General features: G+C 37.1%; 1 long non-coding RNA gene across 2 annotated transcripts in view; it reads left to right on the plus strand.

Annotated features, from left to right (window-relative positions):
- Positions 1-946: 946 nt before the first annotated feature.
- The window catches only part of LOC143435359 (uncharacterized), a 43,872-nt gene continuing 25,629 nt past the window's right edge, over positions 947-19,189 (plus strand). For both annotated transcript variants that reach the window (XR_013105595.1, XR_013105596.1), the window contains exon 1: positions 947-1,067. This is a non-coding gene — a long non-coding RNA (uncharacterized LOC143435359). The remainder of the gene's footprint in view (positions 1,068-19,189) is intronic.

Here is a 19,189-nt window from a genome sequence, read left to right on the forward strand (position 1 = left end):
TTAAATGAAACCAAAAGAGTACAAAATGACCAGCAATAATTCTAATTAGGAATGGTCTTTTCTCTCTGCCTCTCTGTGTCTGTCTCTGTCTCTCTTCTCTCTGTCACATAGTCAGGTGGCCTAACCAACACAGAACAGAGATTTTGGAGAAAACTTTTAAATAGGCATGTTAGGGTCTAGAGGAGAGACAGTCATAACCCAACCCCAGGACCAGTTTTTTATTCAAGTAGAACAGCATAAAACAACATTTTAATATTATCCATACCTAACAGAATCCCGAATTCCTGTAAAACTGACCAGAGTAAACTGAGAACAAATAAAGCTTACAGATAAGATTTTTTTGAGCCCTCACTATCCACAGAGGAAAAGGGCAAGCAGCATCCCTGTTTTTGGTCCCTCCCACTTGAGAATTAATGATGTGTCTAGCTTTTCCATGAGTCCTACAAATGTAGACAAAGAAAAGGACCCTTACCTATACTTCTAGAGGTTTTCTGATGCTTCTTTTCTCACAATTGAGATATTGAGAACCTGCCAATGGCTCCCTTCAAATGCTGGATCTCTATGATTTCTCTGCTCCCAGTACTCCAGGAGCAAGGGTCTTGAGGTCAACCAGAAAAAGAAGGTGGATCTGGATGAGCACCCAAATGTTATCTGTTGGGGTTTAGTTAGTTAGGATTTTTTTTTTTCTATGAAGAGACACCATGACCATGACAATTCTTATAAAGGAAAATATTTAATTGGGGCTGTCTTACAGTTCAGAAGTTTAGTACATTATTGTTATGGTGGGTGTGGTGGTTTGAATAGTTTTGGCCGTCATAAACTCGGGTGTTCGAATGCTTGGCCCACAGGCAGTGCCACTATTAGGAGGAATATCCTTGTTGGAGGAAGTGTGTCATTGTGGGGGCAGGCTTTGAGGTTTCCTTTGCTCAAGCTGCCCCCAGTGTTAGCCAGTCCCCTTCTGCTGCCTTCAGTTCAAAATGTAGAACTCTCTGCTTCTCCAGCACCAAGTTTGCCTGCATTCTGCCATACTTCCTGCAAAGATCATAGTGGATTGAACCTCTGAAACTGTAAGTCAGCCCTAATTAAATGTTCTCTTTTATATGCGTGGCAAGATTTTCCCTGTCCAATCTATTTAAATATTAGTGCAGCAGAAGGCCTGTGATTGTACAGGGAAAAGGGAGGAGGAGTTAAGAGTTTCAAAGAGAGGGATGCAGGGAGAGAGGGAGGAGAATCAAGTTGAAAGACAAACAGGATGAATCAGGAACAGCATGGGTTTAAGTAGCCACAGGTAGTTATGAATATCTTACAGGGTTAGAATAATTGGGGAAACTTGACTAAATTGTGTGGGCATCTTGTGTATTGAGAATTTATTGATATATAAATCTGACTGATTAACTATAAGCTTAAGAGTTTTGATTTTACCAGGTTACTGGGTATTGTGATATCTAACTGTAAGGTTGGTGGTAATTGCATGGGGTTAGGCCTAGCACCACCATGGAGGCAGCAGAGTTGGTCTTGGGGCTAGGCTTAGGGCTGTAGAGGCAACGAACATGCCAACATCTGGTGGGGTAGGGCTGGCCAGGCCAGAGGGCCTGTGATTTGGGAACATCTGGCTGGGGCCATGTGGCCTGCCAGTGCTAGGCATAGTGCGGGAACAAGCCGATCATTTTTTAACTTTTCCTGTGAGTTGCCTTGGTCATGGTGTCTCTTCATAGCAATGAAACCCTAACTAAGACAGTGGGTAACATGTCAGCGTGACAGCAGACATGGTACTGGTGAAGGAGCTGAGAGTTCTATAACTGAATCAGCATGCAGCAAGAAAGGAATTGGTTTAAGCTTCGGAGACCTCAAAGTCCATCCCTGTGGTGACATACTTCCTCCAATAAAGCTATACCTCCTCCAAAAGGCCACACCTCTTAATAGTATCACTCCTTATGAACCAAGCATTCAAACCCATGAGTCTATGGGGGCCATTCCTATTTAAATTACCAAAGGTTTTCCCAAGATTTGTCAGTCTATTGATAAATTTTAACAAAGAAGAGGCTTTTATTCATAAGCTGATGTGAATCCCTGGGACTTGGGATTCCAGAATGCAGCACACAGGCACCTTGTCATGAGCTTTTAAAGGCAGAGAATACTGTTATATTCTGCCTACATGCAAGTAGAAAGGTTACCTTGTGCAAAGCAAGCTTTTGTTTACAGAAGCAGAAGCAGCAGTTTTGTTAAAGTTGCACAAGAACCAGGCAATTACAATATTAACTCTTAACAGCCCTAAACATTTGGAAGTTCATTTTTGCTTTATAGTTTTCCTAAGGAAAGTAATTTTAAACAGAAAGTTAGCCATCACGGATATTTTAAGACAACACAAATTAAGGCCATTGTTGAGAATCAAGTCAACACTACAGAAAGTCCTTAGTAGAATACATTACAGAGAGGAAGATGAATACATGATAGGGCATATTTTATCAAAGCTACAGATAAACAAACCACATTTGGAAAATAAAGAACCATGTTCAGCACAGCAACTTAGCAAAATCTTAAAATTAATATGAGACAAGAAAAAGGAATACTAATAATCTATTAGAACATTACCTAAAGAATTTGTAGAAAATAACCAATCCTCTCCTATAATAACTTTAAACATAAATAGTGTCAACTCACCCACTACAATGATACAAAGTAATAGACTCTTGAAAAATAAAAACCAACTCTATGCTGTTTCCAAGAAACACATTTAGCCTCCAAAGATAACCCGAAAGTTAATGTCTAAAAATTGAGAGCAAGCTACCAGGCAAATGGAAAATGAACAGAATCAGGGATAGCTATCCTTATATCAACAAACTAAACATTATGTTGAAACTAAGTAGAAGAGATAAAAATGGAAATTATGCATTCATAAAAAATAAATTCATTAAGAAGATTTAATGGTTGTAAACCTTTATGCATCAAAATTCAATTTCATAAAACTAACACCAAAAGACAGAAAACCACATAGGTCTTGACACATAACAATGGGAAAATTTAAAACTCCACTCTCATATTTAAATAGGCTTCCTAAACTAAAACCAAATAATAAAAATTCTTCAGAGATAAAATATAGTATGGATGAACTAGACTTGAGAGATGTACACAGAAAATTCCACCAAAGAAGTACAAGACCTCCATAATCAAAACTTCAACATAATGAAAAGGAAGATTACAGAGGATATGAGATAGAAAGACACCATACATTCCTGGATTGTCAGAATTAATATTGTGAGATGGCTATAGTACCCAAAACAATCTACAGAGTTAATGAGGTACCCATCAGATTCCAGTGTCATATTTCATAGGCTTAGAATGTGACAGTACAAAATTTTACATGGAACCACAAGAGATCAGGAATAGCTAAGACAATTCTATGGAGTAAGAACACTGCTTAGGTATTACTACACATGACCTCAAATTATACTATAGAGCTATAGTGACAAAGCCTGCTTGGTACTGGCATAAAAATAGACAGGAAGTTCCATGGAATATAATAGGGACCTAGAAATAAAATGACAAAGCTTTGGCTACTTAAGTTTTAACAAAGAAGGGCAAAAACATATTGGAAAAAAGGCTACATAACAAATGTTTATCAAAAACGTTTTCTACATAAAAAAATATGAAATTAGATTTATATATTTCACTTTGTACAAAAATATATTCAAAATCAAAGACTTCAGACCTAAAACAAACTTCTAAAAGGAAAGACAGAGGCTACCCTTCAAGACAATGAAAGCTTGTAAAAAGAATTAACCCCAAGTATCAATATATGAGACTACATGGAAAAAAAAAATCCTGTTCATCAAAGAAAGCAATCAGCAGAACAGACAGCTCAGAGCACAGGAGACTATAAACTCTTTACTCAGAGTGCTCATATCCAGAATTAAAAAAAAAATGTCAAAAATTAAACACAAAGAAAATAAAACTCTTAGTCAACAAATGGGCAACTGAATTTCAATAGTATCTATAAGGAAAACAACTCATATAAAGAATCAGTGATCACGTTAAGAGATTAAGGATAATCTAACAATACCATAAAGACTGCATGTAATCTGACTTTTGAACTGAGGTATGTGGACTTTAGAGCATTTTGCTTATTTGGCCTCATTTATAACCATCCCCATCTTGTGTGCATCAGTATAGAATGTTGGTTGCATAGTATAGAACTCTGAAATTGGTGTTCTCTTTAGGATATATGGAAGAACCCAATTAGTTCATTTTATAAACTGTATACGTTTGCCTTTTTGGATATTTGTTATTAATTTTGCCCAAGTAATTACTATGAGCTCTTTGCCAGTTTTCATTGATCACCCACAGTGACATAATATCAGCATATGTAAGATGTACTACAATTTCAGCCAGATCTGTTCCTGACAGTTGACATAATCTTATTCTACCTTTTATAATTAACTCAGAAATCTTTTCTATATGTGTCTTCAATATTTTACTTTATGAGCTAAGAAAATCCATCCCATAATATTATCTTCTCTTTGCATAATGAGCCCAGTAGAAGAATGAATTGAAGGCAAAATGACCAAATTATAAGCACATTTAGGATCAATTTGATCCACATATGCATCTTGTAGTCTTTGTTCTACAAGAATTAACTCTTTTTCTGCTTCAGCTGTTAGACATCTTAGACTGTTCAAATTTGAATCTCCATGCAATGTTTGAAACAAATTACTTAACTCTTTGTGCTAATCTAATTGTAGACCTCAGCCTGTTAATATCTCTGATTAATTTTTGAAAATCATTAAGTGTTTGCAAAAGATCTGTACCTTTTGTGCTTGAATTTTTTGTTGATTGGTTTTTATAACCCAAATAACTAAGTGAATCTCCTCTTTGCATTTTTTTTCTGAAGCAATCTGTAACCCCTAGATTGGCAGAATTCTTTGTGTTACTTTAAACATATTCTTTAAAACATCATTGTCAGAATCAGCCAACAGAATGTCATCCATATAATGATAAATGATAGATTGAAGGAATTGCTTATGAATTATTTCTAATGGTTGTTGCATAGAATACTGACTATTTAACATTCCCTGTGGAAAGCATCTTCCAGTGGTATCTCTTTAGTGGATAATTATTATTTAAAGCAGGTACTGGGAAAACAAACTTTTCCCTATCCTGCTTATGCAATGGTATTGTGAAAAGCAATCTTTCAAGTCAATTATTATTATAATCTTGGTTATAATCTTGGCAACAAAGATGGTAAAGGAAGTCCAGGCTGTAAAGGACCCATTGGTTGAATTACCTTATTAACTGCTCTTAAATGTGTCATCATCCTTTATTTTCTTGATTTCTTTTTTACAACAAACATGGGCTGGTAGACACTTCTGTATGTTGAGCCTCTAGTTGCTTCTGTACCAGTTGTTCAAGTCTGAAATTTTTCTTTTGTAATGGACCACTGCTCTTGCCATACAGGTCGGTTTGATAACCATTTCTGGGGCAAGGCTGTTGGTATGTCAGCAATGGCTCCTTTTATAAATTTGGAAATTTGTTCTCTGTGATGCCCTGATTTTGGATCATGGGCACAGCTTGTGATTTTTCTCGATCACCCATATCAATACCTTCCCCCAGGAGTATTTACCATATCATACTTCATTGCCTTATTTGTTGTCCTCAGAATTGCAAGAATATTAATTTGTGTACCACATTGTTGTAAAATATCTTTTTCCCATCATAAGTTTATGGATATTTCAACCACATAAGGTTTCAATTTCCCTGTTTGCCCTTCTGGTCCCACACAGGTAATACATCTGACACTTTGTCTTATTCCTGATAATTTACCAATTTCTATAAACTGTGTGTCAATCTTCTGAAGTGGCCAATCTGGATCCATGACTTTTAGGAAAGTATACTAACATCAGCTCCTGTATCAACCAAACTTTCTATATCAATACCATTCATTTGCACCATTTTTGCTTCCTAAGCACTTCACCTCTCTTTGCAAACTCTCCAAGGGGCTTAGCCAATTCTGCAATCTTCTCTAACATAAGAGAATTGTCAGCTTCCCCTCTATCCCCCAAATTTCCCAAAGAGTATACATGAAAACCATGAAACAAAGAAAACAAACAAACAAACAAAGATAAACCTCCAGGAACAAGGTAGGAGACTATCCAGTGGCTGTAGCTCGTATTTTGCCAATCTCCTTAAAGAACATTGCTCATAACCTGACCTTTCTTCTACCACATGATGCCTATGCTACATTAGGCACTACTTTTTTGGAAAAACATAGATGAAAGTACATATTATTCATGACTTTTGAAAAATCAAATGTATATTGTACTTAAACTACACTTCTTCAACTATTTCCCCATCTCTACTTTCTCTTATTAGTTCCCTTCCCTCCCTTTGACAGTTTCACTTATAATTTTATTATATATATATATATATGTGTGTGTGTGTGTGTGTGTGTGTGTGTGTGTGTGTGTGTGTGTGTGTACATGTATTTTTTTTATCTATCTGTGGGGCAAGTGGAACTGTGTCACCAGACAGAAAAACTGATAAGGTCAAGCAGATTAAGGAACCCCAGCAATTCTCATAATTGGGAATGATAGGCATTTGAATCTGCTCCTATCCAGTTCCTGTCCTGAAGCACTTGAGCATTACACCTCACTAAGAGGACCATGGAAACTGGTCCCATAGCATAGAACCCAGAGTTCTCCATGCTAATGAGGTATCAACATGGGTCCCGAGGTTTTAGCAAATAAGCGTCCCTTCCTGGAAATTCCCTCCTGCAAAAGATATTTAGCTTCTGGCCCACTCTGAGTAAGTTGTATGTGTCCATTTTTCCACCATGAATCATAAGTTTGGACAGGCAAGGACTGTCTCCTTCCTCTTTCAGGCAGGGAAAGGGGAGGTTCAGGGGTAGGGGAATGTGTTTTCAACTCCTGGAAGTTCCCTGGTGTCCAGGAGTTTGAGAACTAGCCTTGGCCCCAGACTGCACTGTTTCTCACCCAGACTGGGGCTCCTCAACTTAGGCTGTGTTTCACTTCCCGTGAGAGGGTGTACCATAAGCCTGGTGCCCCGAATGTGGCAAGGAAGGAACGTAGCAAAGCACCCGTGCATTTTGCCTCCCCAAGTGGCATCCCTGCACCCCAGTGGCAAGACGGAATGTGGACCCACATCTGTGAATCTCAGATTTGTAGATGAAAGAAATGTGATTTTTGACTTTCTAAATCTGACATAATTTACTTAAATGATAATCTTCAGTTGGTTCAATTTACTTAAATGATAACGTTCAGTTGCATCTGTTTTCCTACACACAAAATAATTTCATTCTGTGACTGAATAAAATTCCATTTGTATATTTACACTACATTTTTATTAGCCATTGGTCTATTAATGAATGCCAATGTTGTTTCCATAATTTGCCTATTGTGACTAGGACCACAGTGAATAATGTTATGCAAATATCTCTGAGACATGTTGACTTAAGGTCCTTTGGGTAAATCGCTAGGTATGGTGTGGTCCTGTGCCCTGCCTCTCCTCTGGCTGTGTCCAGGCTGCCAATACACTGGTAGGGAGGATAGAGCAAAGTCTGGGATGGAGGTCTACAGGCCAAGCCTCCCTTCAGGCATCAGAGCACCACTGTATGCCAAGCCAGAAGGGGATTGTGGGGCCTGGGATGAGCAGGATCCCAGTCTTTCTGGGAGAAAGTGCTGAATGCCAGATGGGCTAGAGAAAAGAGGCCTTCCCCAGAAATCTTAGTGGTATGGCTCATTTAGGCGAAGGCCTTCCCTGTAAAGCAACTCTCTGAGCCTATCTTAGCTTGTTCATGTTCCTTTATTGGGGTAGATATGAATGCATACACTTTACTTGGGGTGAATCAGAGATTATATAATTTTGGGGAAGGGCATGAGAATCTCCAGGAATGAAAAGTCATTGGCTGAAGGCTAAGCTATTGAGATGTCTCAATGTAAAGAGGTGTTCTAGGTGCTGTGCTTTGTGACTGACTGCCTATGGTCATCTTAGCTGAGGGTCGTGGTTACATGATCCAGAGCAGGCATGTGCGCAGGGAGGGAGCAGCTCCACTCTTGTCTCAAGTCTCTGAGATTCCTGGGGTTTGAGCATGCTCTACCTCACCAGTCCCATGCCCATCTGGTGGCATGGTCCATGTGCCTTACAGTGTGGTGTAGCTTAAAATGCTTTATTCATGTTTTTCTCTAGCAGTTTTGGACTTACATGAAGACCTTTGATCCATCCGTGTTGAATTTATTTTTGTAGAGGGTGAGAGGCCAGGGATCTAGTTTCATTCTGTACAGAGATTTCCTAGAGTCATCAGTTGAAGAGGGCCTTGTCTCCAATGCTTATTTTTGGCTTATTTATTTAAAAATAGAAACCAGGAAGAACATAAGGATGCCTCCTCTCTCTGTACCTATTCAATATAGTACTGGAAGTTTTAGCCAGAACAGTAAGAAGCTGAAAGGGAATCAAGGAGATACAAATAGGAAAGGAAAATGTTCAAGCATCCTTATTTGCACATGTTATGTTTTCATACATAAAAGACTCAAAAGCTTCTATCAGAAAACTTCTGCAGCTGATAAATCTTTCAGCAAAGTAGCAGGGTGCAAAATTAATACACAAAATCAGTAACTTTCCTACATGCAAATGAAAAACATACTGAAAAAGAAATCAGGGAAATGATGCATTTCATAGTTGTCTATAAAAATATCTTGATATAACTCCAAGCAAGTGAAAGTCATGTGTAATGAAAACTTTAAGACACCAGAAGATGGAAATTTCTCATATACTTATGAATTGGTAGGATTAATATTGCAAAAGTAGTCATTCTACTAAAAATGATCTATAGATTTAATGCATTCCCAATCAAAATTCCTATACAATTCTCAGAAGTTGAAAAAAAAAACCCTTAAAATTATATGAAAATATGAAAGACCCAGAATAGCTAAAACAATCCCAAATAATAAAAGAAGTGCTGGAAATATCACCATTGCAGATTTCAACTTGATTTATAGAGATGTAGTAATAAAACCAGCATGGGGTTAGCATAAAAGCAGACACAACAGTCAGTGGAATAATTGGCACATAACCTCACATACCTACAGACACCTGATATTTGACCCAAAGAAGCCAAAATACACACTGAAGAAAAGACAGCATCTTCAACAAACATTTCTGTCAAACTGGATACCTGCATGTAAAAGAATGAAAGTAGATATATATCTATTATCTTACATACAACTCTAAACAGATAAAGCATATTAACGGAAGTCTAGATCCCAAACTATACAAAAGAGCTTAAGCTTATTGATACAGAAAAGGATGTTCTAAACAAGAATCATAGTTAGGGTTAGGGTTATGATCGGGGTCGGGGTCGGGGTCGGGGTTGGGGTCGGGGTTGGTGTCGGGGTCGGGGTCCGGGTTGGGGTCAAGGTTAGGGTTAGTAGCACAGAAATTATGACCAGCAATTATTAATGGGACTCCATGTAGTTAAGAAACTTCTGCATAAACAAGGACATCACCATTTGAGAAAAGTGGTAGCAGGCTAGAGAGATGGCTCAGCCGTTAAAGGCTAGGCTCACAACTAAAAATATAAGAGAAAAGTGGTAGCATACAGAATAGAAAAATATCTACTAATTATGCATTTGATGGAGGGTTAGTATCTTGGATACATAAAAACTAAAAAAAAAAAAAAAAAAAACCCTCTGAACTTCAAGAAAACAAATAAGCCAATTAAAAACTTGAGTCACCGTGCTAAATAGTTTCCCAAAGATGAACCGCAAATGGCTTAGAAACATTTAAAATGTTAAAGATCTTAAGATATCAGTGAAGTGAAAACTAAAACTCCTTTGGGATTTTATTTTACACCAGTCAGCATGGCCAAGATCAATAAAACAAATGACAGTACATGCTGGTAAGGGCATGGTGATATGCAGACATTTATTCATTGCTGGTTGGAGTGCAAACTGGTACAGCTACCACAGAAATCAATGTGGATGTCCCTGAGAAACTTAAAAGTTGATCTACCACAAAGTCTAGCAAAACTGTTCTTGAGCAAACACCCCAAGGATCTACATCTTATCACAGAGATCCTTGCTCATCCCAGTTCATTGCTGCTCCATTCACAATAGCCAGAAGCTGGAAACAGCCTACATGTTCATTAACTCTTGAGCCATTGATAATGAAAATGAACCCTATTGCACACAGTGGGATATTATTCAACTTATAAAAAATAAAATTAGGAAATTTACAGGCAAATGGATGGAACTAGAAACAAGTGTCCTTAGAAAGGCAACCCAGATATCAAAAGAAAAATATTGAAAGGTTTTTTTTTTTTTTAATATGTGGGTATTAGTTTTTAGACTGTAGATAGGTGTGTTTCAATCAGAATAACCACAGAGGTTAGGTAGCTAGTAAAGGACCAGGATGCAGGAGGGAATCTTTCAAAGAAGAAGAAATAGAGAATAGTGTTATGTAAGACAAATAGGAAACTAGAATAGCAAGAAATTAAACAGAAAGGAAATAAAACTGCTAGTCAGTAAATGTACAAATGAATTGTATAGACACTTAAAAAAAAAACAACTTCCCAAATAGCCAGTAACTATTTTTAAAAAGTCCTCAATATCCCTAGCCACCAGAGAAATGCAAGTGAACTACTGTATATTATTCTCTCACCTCAGTCTGAGTATCTATCTGCCTGCTTTTCACTATATAGTTCAAATACTGTGTGCATATACAATCATAAGACAGTTGTGTTCTCTTGTACCAAGTCCATGGAGAAAAATGTTAGGAATTTCACAGTGGATAACACTTGCTCTCCCCTTATCTCCAATGCACAACCCATCTCTTCTGGCTCAGGCTGACAGGGATCTGTGTGAAAGCTTGAACAAACAGCATATGAAGTAAACATGCTAATAAAACTGAATTCAAAGACTATATGCCTTTCTTTATTGTTGTTGTGTTTTTGATTATTTCAAACACAAAGTAATGCTTGCATAGAGAAATGCATCAAATAATCCAAAGGTAATTAATTCTAATCTACTTCTCTCAAAATTGTACCCCTCATATGCAGTTAACACTACTGAAAATCTTTCCATAATTAAAAAAGAACTCATACAAATCTTATCAATATCTTTTCATTTATCATTTCCTTTTGCTAACTGGAAACAGGATTATAATTGAGAATGTAATGTGGCACTGGCTTGAATTTATTATGAGCCCCCCCATTGCCAGTCTTGGCTCTGACTTTTCTTCAAGTAACTACGCACTAGTCCATTGTACAGATATTATGGTTCTTCAGACAATTCTCCTACAAAGGGTTCAACAGCCTTTGTTACTATTGCTCAAAATAATGCATGTGACATGTAAGTAAAACTGTGACAGGCATCTGTTTTCATTGGTCATTTACTTTGTCCAGACAAGTGATGTTGTTATGTCAATGATATGTATGTTTCTTTTGGAATTTCTGATGATAAATCAGTTCATAAAATGATTTTGTAAAGCCATATTCCACCAGTAACACTAATACTAAAGTAATCGTCTTTTTCTTTAAAAAATTTATTTATTTTTTACTTATTCACTTCACATCTTGCTCACTGACCCCTTCCTGGTCATCCCCTCCCTCAATCCTTCACCCATCCCCTACCCTCTTCTCTGAGCGGGTGGGGACTGGTATCTTTCTATTTATCATCTATTATTGATCCATCTTCTAACCAATACTATCTATATATTCGTGTCTGTATATAAATATATATAATCTGTCTTTTAAATTATAAAATCTTATTAAGAATGGCAGTCAGATTCTTTAACAAACTTTTATAGCATTTCATTTGTTTTCATACATCCTAATTCTTGCCTTCATAAAAGTTTTGCTCAAGTTTTCATTTGTTTATATAAACAAATAAAACATATAATTATATAAACATTTGTTTGTTCATTTGTTTGTTTTTTGCTTCCATTTTCAAGATCTGAATGTTCCATTTGGTGTTGGATGCATGCATTCATTAGATTTCATTGTAAGTGTCGATACATAAAAGTATACTGTTTTTCTAAAAAAACAAGAATGCTTCACATTTAAGTTTAAGGAAAATTAAAAAAAGAGATAGAAACACTAGAAGGATCATACGTGTCCACAGCCTGATGTAAGAATTGTTGCTTTTGGCCTGGGTAGAATAGCTCATTAGTTAACTGACACGAGGTGAAGATATGAAAAAAAAAGTGTGGATAAAAAACAGGAGAAAATCTTACTTATTGGTCTAAGTTTTGGAAGTCAACAGGGATACACATGTCACCCTCAGAAATCCCCAGTTACATTACAATAATAAGTAAAAGATCTTATGTAAAGGTGTTCATTAGTGAAAGTAACTAAAAAACTTGTTTCAAATTCCCTGTGTAAGAAGTGACCAATGTTCAGTGTTCATTCCGTGTGCCTGCCTATAATGGTATTTGATTAGCTATTAACTACTAAGTCATACTAGGTTTAGTTTGTAAATAATAAAACCCAAAGCAAATTAAGCTATTTTTAAAAATTAAGACAATCAACTTAGTTATCTTATATCTTCTAGTGAAAGCCAATTTTTACAGTGATTTTGATATAACTTACAGTAATAGAATGACTATGTTATTGTTTTTGAAACTATAATGTCTTTGTTCCCAATCATAGAAATCTCAGTACCATAAGGTTTTGAGAAATATAACTAAAGCTTTTAATCTTTAACTGTAACTAGGTTAAAAAATCTGTTTTGTATTTTTATTGTTTTAGCATCATTTATGATAGAACCAATTTATTGGGTTAGGTACTATCACCAACAGTTCTTAGATCCTTTCAAAAATCATTGCTCCAGCATAGATATTTCTTATTATTTGAGACTTGTTTAAAAATTTCTCTTCTAGAGACTCTAAGGCCTAACACTGTGTCTAAAGCTATGGTGTGTTTACAGACAGGAACCTAACATGGTTGTCCTCTGAGCGGCCCAACAAGAAGCTGACTGAGACAAAAGCAGATACTTACACCCAACCATTATACTGAAGTCAGGGGTCCCTGTGGTTGAATTAGGGAAAGGTTGGAAGAAGTTGAGGAGGAAGATGACCCCATAGAAGACCAGCAGTCTCAACTAACCTGATCTGTCAGACACTGAGCCACCAACCAGGCAGCATACACTAGCTGGTCTGAGGCTTGTGACACATATACAGCAAAAAACTGCCTGGTCTGGCTTCGGTGGAGGAAGATGAGCCCACTCCTCCAGAGACTTGAGGCCTCAGGGAGTGGCTCCATTGTGGGGAAGAGCATCCTCTTGGAGACAGGATGGAGGAGGAATTGGATGAGAAACTGTGGAACAGTGGAACAGGAGGGGGGCACTGGATTGTAAAAAAGTAATAATAAAAAATGAAAAAAATTTCCTTTTTTTATAAACCAATTGACCATATGATCCTCATACTTTCCAGTTCTTACTCTAGAAAATAATTCACATAAGTTACAGTTTTCAATAGTTTTGCTTATCTATGACTCACCAATTGGATTTTCAGTCTTTTCAAGCTGTAACTTTTCTGAAAAAAAAAAAGTCGTGGAGGGGGTGGGGTGGCGGGGTGCTGCTTGAGTAGACTCTAACTGCAAACTTCCAAAGAGAACAGGTGATCTTACACTCAGGATCTAGAGAAGTTGCGTATGAACTGAAAGCTAGAAGTCAAACACTGAGAAACATTTCACTGGCGAATATCAGTTTTAAATGTAGCACTTAAATGCTTTTGTAGTCTGTTAATTGAGATATGATGTCCATGTCCTGTGCCTCTTTGAAATTTGAGCATTGATATTGCTTGCTCAGGAGTGCATACTACGAATTATTATTGAGCCAAGTTCTAGAAATTAAGAAGGAACATCTGTACCTCTGGTTTTGTGGGTTTGAAAATTCACCTTTGTAGCTTGAGCTACAATCTAAGAAATCTACACCTGCCTTTTGTGAAGAAGTAACCACAAAGGTTGGTGTTCCCTATAGCATTGGTGAACCTAGGCTAAGTACTGAGTGATGGCTAACATAGTCTCACACGCTGTACCTATCTATGATAAAGGAACCTTTGAGCTGAGGCCAGCCTCCCACCCTCCAGTCCTTCCAACTGATGACCTGGGTTCGGGAAAAAATATACTCCACTGTGATCTGTTCTCACATGTCTGAAATCTGCCTGAATTCAGTAAATCTAATGAGATGGTTAAACATGTAGGAAGATCCTGATCTCCATGTAATTCAGGAGAGCCTCAGAGAGAGAGGATGGTTGGAATCCACACTGGACCACTTTGATCCTTTGCTGAGAACAGCTTTGGGCTATAATGCATGTCTTTATTTTAGAACAGATGCCTTAAATAAAGGAATATATTTTTAAGTATAAGCATTTAAAGGAATATATTGTGATTAACTCCAATGGATCTTCTTCCTGTCTTTTCAGTCTTCTCTAGGCTTGGTAGTTTGATCTATAAAATGGTAATAAATTGACAGGAAGGAAAGGTGTACCACTATTTTTAACTTGCATACAAAGATATGAGAGAAAAAAGCTAATACTTTCAAAAGTCGTGACAGTTGAGAATTGTACTTAATTGAAGAACGCTGAGAAGACCAAATAATTTCAATGGAAGTTATATGGGCCCATAGGAGAGACTAGATATAATAATAGTTTGTCATAGTCTGTTGGCCACTTACACTGTCTGCTCTGGAATTAGAATCTGTCTTCCCTGTTGAAGAAATTCCTTCAGAAAGAGTTTATGACAACTGAGTTGGGTTTCTAGCATGTATCTTTAGATTTTGTACTGACTTGACACAGTCGCCTCGGGCGGTGGTGACGCACGCCTTTAATCCCAGCACTTGGGAGGCAGAGGCAGGCGGATTTTTGAGTTCGAGGCCAGCCTGGTCTACAGAGTGAGTTCCAGGACAGCCAGGACTACACAGAGAAACCCTGTCTCGAAAAACCAAAAAAAAAAAAAAAAAAAAAAAAAAAAGATGAGACACAGTCGCATACCTATCTCACCTCTCTCTCTCTCTCTCTCTCTCTCTCTCTCTCTCTCTCTCACCTTTATTTTTCTGATTTTCTTTCAATGATGTGCTCACTATGGTTTCTTTGCTTTCAGTCATAGTGGTTACTGGTTTTACCCATTTTTGCACAATTGCAAAAGGAACATGAGCAACAACAATTTTGAAATGCATTACAATGCCAAGGTTTATACGCTCTCATTAAGCATTAATTGGTAGTTGATGGGTATTGCTATTTTTATCACCATTAGTACATAGCAGTGTAATTAGTAATGCAAAGTACAGGAACTGCATTGATAGCGTTACTAATTGTAAGTCTGGAGATAGAAACACAACATGACTGGTTAATTTCTAGGCAATATCTCATGATAATTAGCTAAAAGAATTTGTGTGGAGCTAGAAAAGTAAACATTTTAAACTTTTCCTACAGTTTTCCTGTGTGTGTATGTATGTTTTGTAACACCATTCTTTAATGTATAAATTATATCATCTGATATTAACATTTTTTCTTTTACGTCTCATAAAAGTGTACGGTGAATAATGGTTCATTTATCTTTCAGGGAAACTGCAAAGTTACTTTAAAATAAATTTTGTCATTCTATTTCCAAATTTCTGAAAGAAAAGATCTGAACTTTTGTACTGCTTTTATTATATTGTAATTGGTTCTCAATGTTTTATATGCAACCTCTCGGGCATCTTTTAGAAGCCTACTGTCATTTTAAATTTATTTGCAATGATCTGGCTAGTTTTGAAAAATATCTGTTTGATTAAAGTATCATCATAATAAATAAAGGATAAAATGTTCTCAAACTAATAATATGGGCACTCTGTATATGCTATTCTTGTTTGTTGAGGTAATTGCTTTTGCAGGTGTATTATATGACTGTTAACAGTCTATAGCAAAAAATAAAAGCATAGAAGAATTGTTCTATTGTTTCATGGATCTACTAAACGACAGACTTTAAATTCTAACTTGCTGACGATACTCAAACTGTAGCACTTCACCTATGTTTTTACATTTGCTTTTGAGTTTTTAATGAACTAGATTACATTTGAAAAATATTAATTTTTCTCTCTTGACTTGGGTTTACTTACTTTTTCACACCTGATAGTCACCACATGTGTTTTCTTCCCTTGTCTATAAGGAAGCATCAAGATTGGTGATTTTACCATGGAGAAACCTGGAAAGCATATATATATATATATATATATATATATATATATATATATATATATATATATTTGGTTTTTTGAGACAGGGTTTCTCTGTGTAGCCCTGGCTGTCCTGGAACTCACTCTGTAGACCAGGCTGGCCTCGAACTCAGAAATCTGCCTGCCTCTGCCTCCCAAGTGCTGGGATTAAAGGTGTGCGCCACGGAAAGCCAATATATTTTATGACTTAACAATTTGGCCAATTCAGTAAAATGAGTTGAACTTGTTTAGAACGTCAATACACACTTCATGGTTCTTGTATGCTGGTGCAACAGTTAAGAAGAAGAAGGACGGCAAGCTGACAATCCTGTCTGAGTGTATTTTCCTGATTTGCATGCAGATCTTGTGAGTACCAGCTTTCTCATTCTCCCTTGAGCTTTCTTAACAAGATACACGTTAACCTGTCAAAACGTGCTCTGCTATTATTTAGTTGTACTTAGTTAATGATTACATCATGTTTATGGGCAGGTGATGCCTTAGCTGATGGAAGTCTTCTATTATCTTTAAAAGTTACATGTATAAATAATAAGAGACAAAAGCACATGATTATTCTTGATAATATTCACCTGCTAATGTATGGTATGCTTAAGAAAGTGGCATGAGCAAGCTGTTGCATTGTGGGTAACATTAGCTTTGATGGACAGTTTAATTCTAAGATGATAGCATCTGACTTAATCTAGCACTGTTTCTCAAAAAACAGAATATGAGGGCGACTCTTGTTTAATCAAACAAGAAAAGAGAATCAATTATTTTATCCTTTTTCGATGGTTAATATTAGCAGAAAAAGTGCTACCGGTTTCTGTATTTTTATTAAGTATTCACTTTTAATGTGAGAGTTAATAATTAGCGACACCTAATTATCATTGATCCAAGAAACACTGGACCATAAAATGATACAATATTTAGAATTTTGGCAGCCATGAGCAGATACATGTGGGGCTGCAGAATTCTGCCCAGGCTGAGGCCCACATCCTGTTCTCTCAGACCTTTCAGTTACCTGCCACCAGGTGTCCCTATAAGGCAAGAGTAGCTTACAGTTAGGCCAGATGAGTATGAAAATTAGAATCTGAACCACTCATTGTATTTCCAAACATTAACAGGGTTAAATCCACCATGCACTGGAAAACGTTTCCTGAGGTTGATAAAATGCAGTGTACTAGAATATCGTATTTAGTTTACTTCCGAAAATGAAATAGAACATTCTTTTTCAACTTAAGTTTTCTGTACTCACCAGCAATAAGCCCTTTAAAATAAAGCTATTAGGTGGGTGTGCATTATCAGTTTTCTCTCTCATTTTTTTTAGCTTCTTAAGACTTTCACATAATGCATTTTGACTATATTAGCTCCCTCCCCCAGCTCCTGTCAGATCCAACCTCATTTGTCTACACGTCCAATTTTGTGTCCTCTTTTTTTTTTTATCCCATTTTCTTTTATTTATTCACCTTTTACAGTATTAGAAATTAAACTCCAGGACTTTATTATGCTAAGCCAGCCTTCTGCCACTGAGACAAATCCTACCTACACCCCTCTTAAAAATCACGAAGTACAGTTTGTACTGTTCATAAATTCTTGGATGCGTGACCCTTAGCGGAGCCCCACTTAAGGGCTGCCCATTTAAAGAAAAAAGTACTTTCCATCTTCCAGAAGCTATCAACAGCTAATAGCCATTTAGCTAGAGGTGGGACTTTGTGTCCTTCCCCTCCATGCTGGAGTTATGTCTGGACTGAGCCTGCACAGTTCTTGTGCATACTGTCTCAGTCACTATGAATTCATAATGAAATTAATTTATTTATTTTTCGCTTGGCTTACAAGCATTTCTGATATCCTGCATTTACTTCTGGTATGCTGCTCACCTATCATTTCCTTTTTGTCTTTCTTTTCTTCCCTCCCCTCCCCTCCCTCCCTCCCTCCTTCCCTCCCTCCCTCCCTCCTTTCCTCCCTACCTCCCTTCCTTCCATGTCTCTGGAAGGATTATACCTATCATTTCCTTTTTGTCTTTCTCCCCTCCCCTCCCCTCCCCTCCCCTCCCCTCCCCTCCCCTCCCCTCCCCTCCCCTCCCCTCCCCTCCTCTCCCTCCTCCCCACCCTTCTCCCTCCCTCCCTTCTCCCTCCCTCCCTTCCTCCCTTCCTCCCTTCCTTCCTTCCTTCCTTCCTTCCTTCCTTCCTTCCTTCCTTCCTTCCTTCCTTCCTTCCTTCCTTCCATGTCCCTGGAAGGATTACAGGTGAAGATACAAAGATTCCTAAATAGTGAGGTTCCAGCCTGTTCCAGGCTTCGCACTTTTGTAGCAAGAAACTGGTATGTGTAATCACAGATGGTTTATGTTAAACGGTCCGTCTTTGAAAATAAAGATTGTATTATTCCTTATCAAGGAGCTGTTTAGTATTGTTCATCTCACCTGCTTTAATGAATGCATAAGAACCAAAGTATTCTGCTCTTTAATTTATTTTAAGCAAACGCAAAGTGTTTCTACTTAAAATAATCTGTAGTCTCTTGGTAGGTTAAACGGGGCTTTTTTTTCCTTTTTAATTAAAATGGCAAAGCTTTCCACATTCTTATTTAATTTAATCCCCAGAATAACCTGTTAAGTAGGTAGCTTCCAATTCTGCAAATGAGATGTAGGTACAGTGAGGTAGCTAGTGGAGGATAAAGTCATATAGATAGTGATTAAGGGCCAGGTTTGCATCCTGGGATACTGACATCCAGGGACCAATCTCAGATGCTCATCTCCTGTATCAAGACATATTAGATTAAATATTATAGCAGTGAAATAGAGTTTTTTTTTACACTTGTTGGATCTGTACTATATTCAACTTTACAATGGCAAATTGGTGTGTACCATATACAACATTTAACTTAGATGTAGTATACAATACACTTATCTTTTTAAATTTTAATTGGATATTTTATTTATTTACATTTCAAATGTTACCCCCTTTCTCATTTTACCCTCTGCAAACCTCCTATCCCAT

This window comes from Arvicanthis niloticus, chromosome 21, assembly GCF_011762505.2.
Source record: "Arvicanthis niloticus isolate mArvNil1 chromosome 21, mArvNil1.pat.X, whole genome shotgun sequence".
Taxonomy (NCBI): Eukaryota; Metazoa; Chordata; class Mammalia; order Rodentia; family Muridae; genus Arvicanthis; species Arvicanthis niloticus.